Genomic DNA, 15,117 nt, shown 5'->3' on the forward strand with positions numbered 1-15,117 from the left:
TGAACAGAAATCTCACCAAAGAAGACATACACATGGCCAACAAGCACATGAGAAAATGCTCTGCATCACATGCCATCAGGAAAATACAAATCCAAACCACAATGAGATACCACCTCACACCAGTGAGAATGTTGAAAATTAACAAAACAGGAAACAACAAATGTTGGAGAAGATGTGGTGAAAGGGGAACCCTCTTGCACTGTTGGTGGTAATGTGAACTGGCACAGCCACTCTGGAAAACTGTGTGGAGGTTCCTCAGAGAGTTAAAAATAGAAATGCCCTATGACCCAGCAATTGCACTGCTGGGGATTTACCCCAAAGATTCAGATGCAATGAAACGCCGGGACACCTGCACCCCGATGTTTTTAGCAGCAATATCCACAATAGCAAACTGTGGAAGGAGCCTTGGTGTCTGTCAAAAGATGAATGGACAAAGAAGATGTGGTCTATACATACAATGGAATATTACTCAGTCATTAGAAATGACAAATACCCACCATTTGCTTCAATGTGGATGGAACTGGAGGGTATTATGCTGAGTGAAGTAAGGCAGTTGGAAAAGGACAAACATTATATGGTCTCATTCATTTGGGGAATATAAAAAATAGCAAAAGGAAATAAAGGGGAAAGGAGAGAAAAATGAGTGGGAAATATCAGTAAGGGTGACAAAACATGAGAGACTCCTAACTCTGGGACCCGAAAAAGGGGTAGTGGAAAGGGAGGTGGGTGGGGGAATGGGGTGACTGGGTGACGGGCATTGAGGGGGGCACTTGATGGGATGAGCACTGGGTGTTATGCTATATGTTGGCAAATTGAACTCCAATAAAAAAAATACACAAAATTAAATTAAATTAAATTAAGCAATAAAAAAAAAAAAAAAAGAGATTGGCCCTGAACACCCACATACAACTTCTTTGGTCCTCCATCAGTTGCATATGATGCCCTTCATTTCCAGAACAAAAGTGTACCAGGGGATCTTTTATTTATTTTTAGATTTATATCTTTTTTTTTTTTAGATTTAAGTCTTAATATGTACTTTACTTTTTTTCTAATTTTTTCCCATCTTTATTAAGGAATAATTGAAAAATTATTGAAAAACATAACTGCATATATTTTTTTAAAGATTTATTTATTCATGATAGACATAGAGAGAGGCAGAGACACAGGAAGAGGGATAAGCAGGCCCATGCCCAGGAGCCTGATGTGGGACTCGATCCCGGGACTCCAGGATCGCGCCCTGGGCCAAAGGCAGACGCGAAACTGCTGAGCCACCCAGGGATCCCCCATAACTGCATATATTTAAAATGTACAATATGATGATGAAATGATTACCAAGATCTAGGTTAATTAACATATCCATCACCTCATAATTAACTATTTTCCTGTGTGTGTGCTGGGAACACTCAAGATGTACTCTCAGCAACTTTCAAGTATATAATGCTGTATTATTAATTATAGTCACCATGCCATACATTAGATGCTCAGAACTTATATATCTTATAGCTAAAGGTTTATACACTTAACCTATATCTCCCCATTTCTTCCTCCTCTCAACCCCTGGCAACCACTATCCTATTCTGTTTCTATGAAATTGGCTTTTTTTTTTTTTTTTAGATTTCATATAGAAGTGATACCATACATTATTTGTCTTTCTCTGGCTTATTTCACTTAGCATAAATGCCCTCTAGGGTCATCTATGTGGTTGCAAATGGCAGAATTTTATTCTTTTTTATGGCTAAATAATATTCCTGTAGGTGTGTGTGTGTGTGTGTGTGTGTATCACATTTTACTTACTCATTCATCCATTGGAGGGCATTAGATTGTTTCTATGTCTTGGCTATTGTGAATAAATAATGCTGCAATAAACATGGGAATGTAAAGCAAAACAAAACAAAACAAAATTGGCCTCAATTTAAATGAAACATCAATATATTTTACTGTAAGGAAAAGGAAAATGGTATTGGTGTATATTGAGAAGAATATCAAAAGTTGGGGGGGGAACCCTCCTACTGAATTAATTAATCATACCTCAGTAGCATTTATGTTTTAGTTACTTTTTTTTTTTTAAGAATGAACATTTGAAAATTGGAAAGGGTGCAAGGAAGAAGAAATATCTAAAATTCTTTTATGTTTTTATATGAGAAAGAGCCATAAAGCCTATTTTAATTAAAAAGGAATGAGGAATGACTTTATGATGGTCCTTGATAAAGGTGTGTTTGCAGCAGGAGGGGGGGGAAGAATATGTATTCCTTGATATTGTACTTGTATATAGAGGATTGAACAAGCAGCAGTAGAAAACCTAAGGTTTAAAAAAAAAACAAAAACAAAAAAAACCCTAAGGTTTTTAGGTTGGTTGGCAGTTTTTGGCAGAAAGGTATCAAAAGTCTGCAAATGGCTGCTAAAATAGACGATGCGGGATGCCTGGGTGGCTCAGTGGTTTAGCGCCGCCTTCAGCCCAGGGCTTGATCCTGGAGATCCGGGACGGACTCCCACGTTGGGCTCCCTGCGTGGAGCCTACTTCTCCCTCTGCCTGTGTCTCTGCCTCTCTCTCTGTCTCTCATGAATAAATAAAATTAAAAATAATAATAATAAAATAAAATAGACAATGCCCAGAGTGTAAACTTTTAGAGCAGGTTGCTTTGGGCGTTAGTTTGGCTAGACAACCAAGGGGCAGAGAGCCTCTCTGGGTAGGAAGCTCTCCTTATATTCTATTTGTATGCTTGTAACTCCAGACAGTTAACTGGCAATTTTATTGGAGTTTGGACTACAAGCAAGGCCTCAGGCTATAAGCTCCGGCATATTGAGCCTCCCTCTCTGTGCAAGCACTCTCAGTTGTCCTGGGTACTAATGAAGCTTCTGATTGCAGATAAGATTCTCAAGACTATCTCAACAGTAAATATTCTCCTCCCCACCAACTAAAGCATCATTTGTTTCCATCTTCATTTAATCCACATTTTTCTTTCTTCTCACACTCCTCTGGATGGTCCTCCTCCTCCTCTCTCTTTTCATGGCAGCATCCTCTCCATAATTAGTTGATATGTTTTCCCCATGTTAAAAGATCTGATTTTGACCATGCCATTGTTCAATCCTCCCTGAGGGGCTGCCCTTATGGTCTCATGCTCCTCTGGGATCCTCTTTTTTGACCTTAGATCAGTCATGATTTCTTTCAGCTCCCTGAGGTGGCTTAGCAGAAAGCCTAGAACAATGGAGATCCAAACTATTCTCTGTCTTCTCTTTCACCAAGAGGAGAAGACAATAACAGGATACTTCATGAAGAAATGATCCACACGAGAGCTGTGATCACCCAGCAGTTAGAGCAGAGGGAGAAAAGGGGGAGCAGAAGGAGCCAAACACATGCCCTGGGGAAACAGTGTTTTTCTTTGTTTGCCAAATCAGTTGAGACATTCTTTCCCAGGGATACATACCATTGAAAGACCACCCTGAACAAAGGACTTGCAGGCTTCCACTGACTCACTCTTATTACAATTAGGGCCTTGGGGGTTCTTCATTTCAAGTTGTTTGCCTAATGGTGGGGCTTTTCCTTTGGACGAAAATCTCCTGGGGAATTTGTTTGAAATGTGGTTTCTTGGCTGTATCCCAGCTATTTCTTAAAATTCAAGTATAATTAGTTAATACAGTGTCATATTAGTTTCAGGTGTACAATATAATGACCTTGGCCAATGAAAAAAAAAATCTTCCATAGTATTTTCCACATGGCAGCATCAGCTCACATTCCCACCAACAACCCTTGTGTAAGGGGTTCCTTTTTCTCCACATCCTCACTTGCCAACACTTATTTCTAGTGTTTTTTATTCTAGCTATTCTGACAGGTGTGAAGTGATATCTCATTGTGGTTTTGATTTGCATTTCCCTGATGATGAGTAATATTGAGCATCTTTTCATGTATCTATTGGCCATCTGTATGTCTTCTTTGGAAAAATGACTATTCATGTCCTCTGCCCATTTTTTAATTGGGTTATTTGTTTTTTTTGTTGTTGAGCTGTACAAGTTCTTTATATATTGTGGATATTAAGCCCCTTATTGGATACATCATTTGCAAATATCTTTTCCCATTCAGTAGATTCTCTTTTTGTTTTGTTGATGATTTCCTTGACTGCACAAAAGCTTTTTATTTTGATGTAGTCCCAATAGTTTAATTTTTTGCTTCCCTTGCCAAAGGAAACATATCCAGAAAAATGTTTCTACAACTCATGCCAAAGAGGTCACTGCCTATGTTTTCTTCTAGGAATTTTATGATTTGAGGTCTCACATTTGGGTCTTTAATCCATTTTGAGGTTATGTTTTTGTGTAGGGCATAGTGGTCCAGTTTCATTCTTTGCATGTAGCTATCCAATTTTCCCAACACCCTTTATTAAAGACACTTTTTTTCCATATATATTCTTGCTTCCTTTGTTATAGATTACTTGACTATAAAAGCATGAGGTTAGGGGTGCCTGAGTGGCTCAGTTTGTTAAGCATCTGACTCTTTTTTTTTTTTTTTTAGATTCTGTTTATTTATTTGAGAGAGACACAGAGAGAGCATAAGCAGGGGGAGGAGCGGAAGGAGAGAAAAGCTGACTCAGGGCTCAATCCCAAGACTCTAGGATCATGATCTAAACCGAAGGCAGACAAACAACTGAGCCACCCAGACACCCCTAGGCATATGATTCTTGATCTCAGCTCAGGTCTTAATCTCTGGGTCACGAGTTCAAACCCTGCACTGGGCTCCACACTGGGCATGGAACCTACTTAACAACAACAACAAAAAAGCATGAGTCTATTTCTGGACTCTTTATTCTGTTTTATTAATCTATGTATCTATTTTTGTTCCAGTGCCACACTGTTTTGGTTACCACAACTTTGTAGTATATCTTGAAATTCGGGATTGCAATACCTCCAGTTTTGTTCTTTTTCAAGATTGCTTTGGCTATTCAGGGTATTTTGTGGTTCCATACAAATTTTAGAATTATTTATTCTAGTTCTGTGAAAAATGTTGTTGCTATTTTGATAGGGATTGCATTATATACAGATTAATGCATCTGTATATTGTTTTGGGTAGTATGGACATTTAAACAATATTTATTCTCCCAATCCATGAGCATGGAATATTTTCCCATTTGTTTATGTAATCTTCAATTCCTTTCATCAACATTTTATAGTTTTTGGTGTTTAGGTCTTACACCTCCATGGTTAAGTTTATTCCTAGGTATTTTATTCTTTTTGGTGCAATTGTAAATGGACTTGTTTTCTTAATTTCTCTTTCTGCTACTTCATTATTAGTGTGTAGAAATGCAACAGGTTTTCTGTATATTAATTTTGTATTCTGCAACTTTACTGAGTTCCATTAGTTTTATGGTAGAGTCCTTAGGGTTTTCTATATGTAGTATGATGTCATCGCAAATAGTGAAAATTGTACTTCTTCCTGACCAGTTTGGATGCCTTTTATGTCTTTTTCTTGTCTGACTGCTGTAGCTAAGACTTCCAGTACTGTGTTGAATAAAAATGGTGAGAGTGGACACCCTTGTCTTATTCCTGATCTTAGAGGAAAAACTCTGTTTTTTACCACTGAGCATGATGTTAGCTGTGGATTTTTCATATATTCCTCAGATATTTCTAAGAAGCACATCAATGACTATGATGCCGGGATTGGGAGCTTTTTCTACTGATGTTAATTTGAACATCCAGAAACTCTCCTGGTTAATGCTTCCTTCTGTATTTTATATGTAAGCAGAATAGACTGAAAGAGGATAGTGTAATCATCCACTAAAGCATATGTAATATGTGATGAAGCTGGTATTGAAATCTTGGACTGCTTTATGGGGTGCCTGGCTGGCTAAGTAGATAGAGCATGTAACATCCTAATCTTAGGGTTGTGAGTGCAAGCCTCATGTTGGATATAGAGCTTACTTTAACAATAATAATACCTAGTGATGCCTGGGTGGCTCAGTGGTTGAGCCTCTGCCTTTGGCTCAGGTTGTGATCCTGGGGTCCTGGGATAGAGTTCCGCATTGGGCTCCCCACAGGGAGCCTACTTCTACCTTTGCCTATGTCTCTGCCTTCTCTCTCTGTCTCTCATGAATAAATAAATAAAATCTTAAAAAAATAATAATAGCTAAATAAATATATCAAGTCTTGGACGCTTTTCCTAAGGCCATGCTTTTATTTCTTCAGTATAAACCCAGGATAGGATTTGTTTGGAAATATGATTGGGATTGGACAACATCAGTAAAAGTTAGTTATTCCTGGTAAGTGTTATTTATCCATTCCACAGATACTTACTGAATGTTTTAACTGGCAGTTTCCTGTGGAGGCAATGGGGATATGGACAGAGTGCCTATTCTCAGGAAGATGATCTTCTGGAGCAGCAGCCCGATGTCTTATAGATAAACACATCAATACACTTTAATTATGGCTGTGATAAATTTTACTTAATACTTGTGTTCCTTGATCCCATTGTGTCAGCCACAATTGAAAATTGACTGAGTATAAATAATAGGACTATAGAATTATGATAAAAGAATTGTCCGGGATGCCTGGGTGGCTCAGTGGTTGAACGTCTGCCTTCAGCTCACGTTGTGATCCCGGGGTCCTGGGATCAAGCCCCACCTGCATCAGGCTCCCCACAGGAAGCTTACTTCTTTCTCTGCCTATGTCTCTGCCTCTCTCTCTGTGTGTCTCATGAATAAGTAAATAAAATCTTTAAAAGAAGAAAAAAAAATTGTCCTAGGATGGGCTTTTTGTTTTAACAGTGGAAATACCTATGTTTCATCCAAGGTCCCCTGAAATTTAGATGTGGATTCCTTGGGGGTGTGTTATTGTGCTTTGGACAGAGAGGCTTGAGGCCAAGGTTTTTGTGGTGACTCTCCTGCCATCTAGTAGTGAGGGAACTTGAGAAAATCTCTTCTTCACTGGGCCTATTTCCTTATCAGTAAAATACAGCTATTATTTTAGCTCTTCAAGGTCTTTTCCAGCTCTGTTTTATCTGAGTCCAAGAGGCACCAAAAAGTGTAATAAATATGCCCTGGAAATGCCAGGTGGGGCTTGACTGTGGCCCCTATTGGGTGTGTTTTCTCTAAGAACTTGAGCTGAACCAATGCCCTGAGAGCCCAGAGCTAAGAGAGCAAGTGGAAGAAAGTCAGCAAGTTTGGGGGATGAAAATTATCCAAAGAAAATCAAGATAATAGCAGAGGATGTGGTAGCCATTCTTACCATTAAGAATAAAAATGTTCTTCAGGCTAGGTTCAAAAAAAATCAAGGGACACTGAGGAATGCCTATAGCATCATCATACTCCTCAAAGAGCATCCTGAGTGCAACAGTAAGAACTAGGAGAGAAACTTACCCCACAATGAACTTGTTGTAAAGGAAAAATCCCTGGTTTGTCTCCTTTAGTCTCAGTATTATGATACTACTTCACTTCTGACTCCAGCTATGTGAATTTTCCACACATCAAGTAATTCTGCAATACCAGTTGGGTGTCCTACAATTTAACTCAATTCTGACACTGTCTACTTGAAGATAGTGTCAGATCCCACAGGCTAAGGGTTCAGTCCCATTGGATTGCCTCCCTCCCTTTCAGATGCCAATCACCAGTTCAGGTCATTACCCATGCTTCCCACCACCTATAAACCAGAGGTTCCCAGAACCCCTTACTTGGGTTCAACTAGTTTGCTAGAGTGTCTCACAGAACTCAGGAAAAAGTTTACTTACTAGGTTACAGGTTTATTACTAAAAATATATATATAGGTGCACCTGGGTGGCTCAATGGTTGAGCATCTTGCCTTTGGTTCAGGTCATGATTCTGGTGTCAAGTCCTGCATCAGGCTCCCCACAGGGAGCCTGCTTCTCCCTCTGCCTCTCTCTGCCTCTCTCTGTGTGTCTCTCACAAATAAATGAAATCTTTAAAGAATAGATAGATAGATAGATAGATAGATAGATAGATAGATAGATAATCTATATATATATAAAACTCAGAAACAACCAGATGGAAGAGATGCATAGAGCAAGGTATGTGGAAAGGGGTGCAGTGCTTCCATAACCTCTCTGGACTCACCACTCTCCCAGCACTTCCATGTGTTCACCACCCTGGAAGCTCGCTGAACCCTGTAGGTCAGAGATTTTTGATGGAGGCTTCCTTACTTAGGCATGATTGCCTAAATCATTGGCTATTGGTGATTGATTCAACCTCCAGTCACTCTCTCCTCCCCAGAGGTCAGAAGGTGGGATGGAAAGTGCCAATCTTCCAAGCACTTAGTTCAGTAACCAGCCCTCTTCCTTAAGGATTTTCCAAAAGAACCTGCATTAACACAAACTCCGGTGAAGGATGCCTAGGTGGCTCAGTCGTTAAATGTCTGCCTTTGGCTCTGGTCAGAATCCCAGGATCCTGGAATTGAGCCCTGTATGGGGATCCCCACTCAATGGGGAGTCTGCTTCTCCCTCTTCCTCTGCCCCTTCCCAGCTCATGCTGTCTCAGGAGCTCTCCTTCTCTTAAATAAATAAAATATTTTATTAAAAAAACAAACAGAAACTCAGGTGTGGTTGAAAGAAGCTTGTTACGAATAACAAAGAACACTTTCAGAAACTTAGAAGCATTGGGTTAATTCCTCAATAACTACAAACTAGCAAAACTCAACCAAGATGAAATAGACAATCTAAAAATCCTGTGAAGATCAAAGAATTTCACTTCTAATTAAATAACTCCCAATCAACAAATCTTCAGGCCCAGATGGTTTTACTGGAAACGTCTATGAAATATTTAAAGAAGTAACATTGATTTTACACAATCTAATCTGGAATACACAAGAGAAAGGAACACTTTCCACCTCATTTTATGAGGCTGATATTATCCTGATACCTAAACCAGGCAAAGATATTACAAAAGAAAACTGTAAACCAATAGCCCTAATGAACTTAAATGCAAAAACATTAGCAGATTGAATCATCAGTAAAATATTAGCAGATTGAATCCAGCAATGTATAAAAAGAATTATACATCATGACAAAGTGGGAATTATTCCGAGTGTGCAAGGTTGGTTCAACACTAAAAAATTAATTGATATAATTTGTGGTATCTCTCTTTCAATCAGATGGGGGGCCCCAAGTGTGGGGCAAAGATCAGGTGGAAGCCAGTGGCAAGGGTGGTAAAAGGATTCGCCCAAGGCAGAACACAAAGGAGACAGAAATTGATTGAATATACCGCCAGCAGAGGAGAGGCTGTCTGCCACAAGGCAGGGGTTGGAGCTGTTTTTAAAGAAGGAAGATGAGGAGGTATGATGATATATGCACTTTTCTCTTTTTTAGCAACCATGCCTAGTTGTAAGTGGGCCATTGGTTGGTTAGGGCCTAAGGATGTCGTGAGGTAGGTCACCTGATAGGCCTGTCTGTGTTCAGCCAGGGGCTTGCTGTGGGCTCTTTTGCCATGACCAGGTTTCCATTGCTCAAGACTATTGTCTAAATTATGTCTCTACATAATTCACTGTATCCACTGTCTAAAGAAGACACAACATGCTATCATACCAACTGACACAGAAAAAGTATTCAACAAAATCCAATAGCCATTCATGAATAAAACTCTCAGATAAATAGGACTAGAGAGGTCCTTCCTCGATTTAATAAAGAGCATTTACAAAAAATCTACAGCTAACATTATACTTAGTGGGGAAATACTGAATGTTTTCCGATATAATGTGGTGTTTGGGTCCAAGAACGATTTGTCAAGAAAGAATTCTTGAGATATTTTCAATGCAAAAAATGGTTTTATTAAGCATGGGGATAGGACCCATGGGCAGAAAAAGCTGCATTTTATGTATGAGGAGTAACTGATTATGTACAATTTTTTATCCTATGAAGGGGAAGGTGATGTTAGGGCTCCAGGGGAGCCTAGGTTCCTGGAGGTCTGACTATTCTCTTTTATTGTAAACCATTAAGACGGTTACAAACTAATGGAGTTTTATGTCCTGTATGACTGTGATCTTTATCACTTAACCATTGTCTCTTCCTTCCTCTGTTCTTGGGCAGCCGAGAGTGCCTGAGAAATATCACATATCTCCCACTCCCACCTTGAGAGGGGAGGTGGTATGTGGGGTGTAAGCTTGCCCTTTGCTCTCAGCTTGCCTTTTGTTATCTCATCACTTGCCCCCAAAGATTAAGAACAAGAAAATGATGTCTGGTCTCAGGACTTTCATTCAATATCATACTGCAAGTTCTGGCCACTGCATTTAAAGCAAGAATAAAGAAATAAAAGGCATGTAGATTAATAAGGAAGAAATAAAACTGTCCCTATTTGCAGATGACATAATTGTCTACATAGAAAATTCCAAGGGAAAAACAAATCTAGAACTAATAAAGGAGTTCAGCAAGATTGCAGGCTATGAGATCAACACACAAAAATCAATTACATTTCTATACACTAGTAATGAACACATGAAAATTACTTAATTGAATTTAATTGAAATCTAAAAACAATACAATTTACAGTTGCTCCAAAGAAAATGAAATACTTAGGTATAAATCTAACAAAGCAAATAATGGATTTGTATGCTGAAAATTGTAAGATATTGATGGGAGAAATTTTAAAAACCTAAACAAATGGAGAGATACACTGTTTTCACGATTGGGCATCTCAAGGTAGTAATGATGCCAACTTTCCTAAACTGATCTATAGGTTTAGTGTAATTCCTATCAAAATACCAGCAAAATTTTTTATAGACATAGATAAGCATATAAGACTTATATGAAAATAACAGACTCTTGGGACACCTGGGTGGCTCAGCAGTTGAGCATCTATCTGCCTTTGGCTCAGGGCACGATCCCGGGGTCCAGGATCAAGTCCCACATCGGGCTCCCCACTTGAAGCCTGATTCTCCCTCTGCCTGTGTCTCTGCCTCTCTCTCTCTCTCTGTCTCTCATGAATAAATAAATAAAATTAAAAAAAAAAAGAAATAACAGACTCTTAAATAGCTAAAATAATCTTGAAAAAGAAGAAGAAAGTGGGAGAAGTCATAATTAGGTAGGTTATTATATAGGATTATTATAGAGTTATAGTAAGCAATACATTGTGGTATTGGTGAAGGGATAGACATATAGATAGATGAATGAAACAGAATAGAGAACCCACAAATATCCACACAAGTATGTCCAACTGTTTTTTTTTTATAAAGGTGCAAGAGCAATTCAATGGAGGAAGGATAGCCTTTTTCAACAAATGATGCTGGAATAATGGGGCATCTATAGGCAAAAAAAAAAAAAAAAAAAAAAGTCTTCAGCTTAAACCTCACAACTTAACAAAAGCAATTCAAGATGGATCATATGCTTAAATGTAAAATGTAAAAGTATAAACTTTTATAGGAAAAGTAGAAGAAAATGTTCAGGGTTTAAGACTAGGCAAAGAGCTATTAATCTTCGCACCAAAAGCATGATCCATAAAAGGAAAGATTGATCAATTGGACTATATCAAGATTAAAAACTGCTCTACAAAAGACTTCATTAAGAGAATGAAAAAACAAAGAGAAAATATTTTCAAACCATATATCCAGAAAAGACTAGTACCTAGAAAATAAAAATAATTTTAGAAATCAATAGTAAAATAACAAACAAACTGATTAGAAAATTGACAAAGAGATGAACAGATATTTTACCTGAAAGGATATAAAGACTTCAAATAAGTACATGAAAAGCTATTCAACATAGTGATGTAGCCACTAGCCAAATGCAAATTAAAACCACAATGAGGGGATCCCTGGGTGGCGCAGCGGTTTGGCGCCTACCTTTGGCCCAGGGCGCGATCCTGGAGACCCGGGATCGAATCCCACATCAGGCTCCCGGTGCATGGAGCCTGCTTCTCCCTCTGCCTGTGTCTCTGCCCCTCTCTCTCTCTCTGTGACTATCAAAAAAAATAAATAAAAAAAATTTAAAAAAATAAAATAAAACCACAATGAGATATCACTCCAAGGACGCCTGGGTGGCTCAGCAGTTGAGTGTCTGCCTTCAGCTCAGGGTGTGATCCCGGGATCCAGATGGAGTCCTACATCGGTCTCCTTGCAGAGAGTCTGCTTCTCCCTCTATCTTGTGTCTCTGCCTCTCTCTCTTTGTGTCTCTCATGAATAAATAAATAGAATCTTAAAAAAAAAAAAAAAGAGAGAGAGAGAGGGATATCTCTATCTGGAATAGCTAATGTTAAAAATAACGTTAAATGTTGCTGTAAATAATTTCATTGTATGCTCCTACAAAATTGTTAAATGCTGTTTAAATATTTAGTTACTTACTCTATTTTGGCTTCCTACTAAAAGTAGATCTCATGACAGTCAAACAGATGTTCAAACTCTAAACTTGCCTCATTCCGATTTGACTAATAATATCCCTAATGATAATCCTTATATAATATTTTTTGGCAATTAAGCATAACCAATAATAGTTAAGGTAAAGTAATATTTATTACAGTACAATTGCTAAATAGTCCTTTTTAAAAAAAGATTTTATTTATTTATTTGAGAGAGTGTAGAGCAAAAGAGAGAGAGCATGGGGAGAGGGGCAGAGGGAGTGGGTGAAGCAGGCTCCCTGCTGAGCAGAAAGCCTGATGTGGGGTTCCATCGTGGGACTCGATCTTGGGACTCAATCCCAGACTCCAGGATCGTGACCTGAGCTGAAAGCAGACACTTAACTGACTGAGCCACCCAGGTACTCAACTGTCAAATATTCTGTTATAAAGTTATTTTTTACTAATAGAGCATTCTACTCAGAGGACTCTGGCATGAATATGCTATTGGGCTAAAAGTCTAAGAGTATTAATTTTTAGCTATATAACTAGCATCTTTCCTTGAGGGGAATCTATCTTTCCTTCATTCAAAGGGCTCTATGATTATGAATTTGTTGAGGATCTGTGGCTATTGTGATTCAACTCAGACTCAGAGTCACTAGATGTTTTTGCTTTTACAGATCGAATAAAACTTTAATAGGCTACCCATCAATTTCAGATTTAGGGACATTGATGAGTTAATGACGAAGTGTGCTGAGCTATTCTGATTAGTGCTTCAGGTTTGCTATCTATTGTATTAACTGTGACCACCTTGTCTTTGGAGATTAATCATTGCCATGTGACGTTCTCAACTCCATCTTCCTATTATCCCCATTACTTTTACGAATAACAGTTCAGTGGCAGCAGTTCCCACTGTCCTTCTCAAACCAGCCATCACAGAGTCCTTTGAGGATCCAGAGATATAGGCTTTTTGAATATATTTCCCACAGCCTTGTTGAAAGTAGTGTTCTCCTTGACTTTCTAGAGAATATAGATGGGGTGAATGAGTTTGTCTTCCATGGTAAATCCACTCTAGCATCCTGATCTCCCTAAGCCTTTGGATACTTTCCTCTGTAATATATACCAAAGAAGTCCTGGCACTTAAACTGCATTCACAATAAGCCACTTTTTGGTGCAAGTTTTTGGTCAATGCAGCAAGTGAACAGTGAGAGCCTCTCGAGTAAATGTTTGGCTACTGCATGCCATGAACTTATTAGGAGTTATCTGGACAGTGAGGTAGTCAGGGACAGGGTTCCCAACAAGAAAATATGGAGTCAGGACAGTTAACATAAAACAGCACTAACATCCTCTTTTACAGCTCAGACAGGACCACACTAGCATTCTGCTTTGCAATCTTTGCAGAAATGACTTCTGCAAAACATCCTAAAATAAAACAGTTAACCACAAAGCATCTGTCACTACCATGGGCAAGGGGCAGTTAAGACATAAGACCTTAGATGTCAGCAAAAAAGATGATCAGGACAGAGACGATAACCTAATCAGTAGATAGATACATGACCGGAGCCCTGATTGGCACGACTCAGCACACCCTGATTGCTTAAGATATTTTCACAAAAGAGCTCATAAAGCCCCCTAAACTTGGAAACTCCAAGGGCAACCCTCTTAGGCCCCCTCCCTCTTTGGGAGCTTTGTACTCTTGCTCAATAAACTTTGCTTTGCTGCCCACTGTTCTTTGTCTAGTTTACCTCATCATTCTTGGAAGCGGTGTGACCAGGAACTGCAGACACTAAACGCAGAGAAATCCTGCAACAAACTGACAGTGTGCCCTCACATCAGGATCCTTAATACCATCAAATCTAATGATGTCTAAGACCCAATTCCAGATAATCCAGAACAAATTCTGAGAACCCATTCCTAAACTTATGTTCTTCTGGGATCCCTTCAATTACTATAACTGAGTTCTAACCACAGATGTCACTACAACAACGTTAAACAGAACAGAACAATGGCACCTCACAAATAAACAACACTGGGAACTTCAGCAAATTGGATCTCTGCTACCATGTTACTTTCTTGTGCCCGCCTCTCCCCTCCACACACACCTTAATCCCTCCGGCCCATATACTGGATCAGGCATTTGCACTGACCAGTTTTTCAAGAATTTAAAAATAGAGCTACCCTACGACCTAGCAATTCCACTACTAGGTATTTACCCAAAGGATATAAATGTTGTGATCCGAAGGGGCACCTGCACCCCAATGTTCATAGCAGCAATGTCCACAATAGTCAAACTATGGAAAGAGCCCAGACATCTGCCAACAGATGAATGGATAAAGAAAAGGTGGTATATAGACAATGGAATAATACTCAGCCATTAAAAGGATGAAATTGTACCATTTACATTGACATGGTTGGAACTAGAGGGTATTATGCTGAGTAAAATAAGTCAATCACAGAAAGCAATTATCATATGGTTTCACTCATATGTGGAATTTAAGAAACAAAACAGAGGAGGGCACATGGGTGGCTCAGTGGTTGAGCATCTGCCTTTGGCTCAGGTCATGATCCCAGAGTTCTGGGATCCCCACAGGGAGCCTGCTTTTCCCTCTGCCTATGTCTCTGCCTCTCTCTGTGTGTCTCTCATGAATAAATAAATAAAATCTTGGAAAAAAAAAAGAAACAAAACAGGAGCATAGGAGAAGGAAGGGAAAAATAAAATAAGATGAAATCAGAGAGGGAGACAAATCCTAAGAGACTCTTAACCATAGGAAACAAACTGAGGTTTGGTGGAGGGGAATGGGATGGGGTAACTGGATGATGGGCATCAAGGAGGGCACGTGATGTAATGAGCGCTGGGAGTTACATC

The sequence above is a fragment of the Canis lupus genome, chromosome 12 (genome assembly GCF_048164855.1).
Source record: "Canis lupus baileyi chromosome 12, mCanLup2.hap1, whole genome shotgun sequence".
In the NCBI taxonomy this organism is placed as follows: Eukaryota; Metazoa; Chordata; class Mammalia; order Carnivora; family Canidae; genus Canis; species Canis lupus.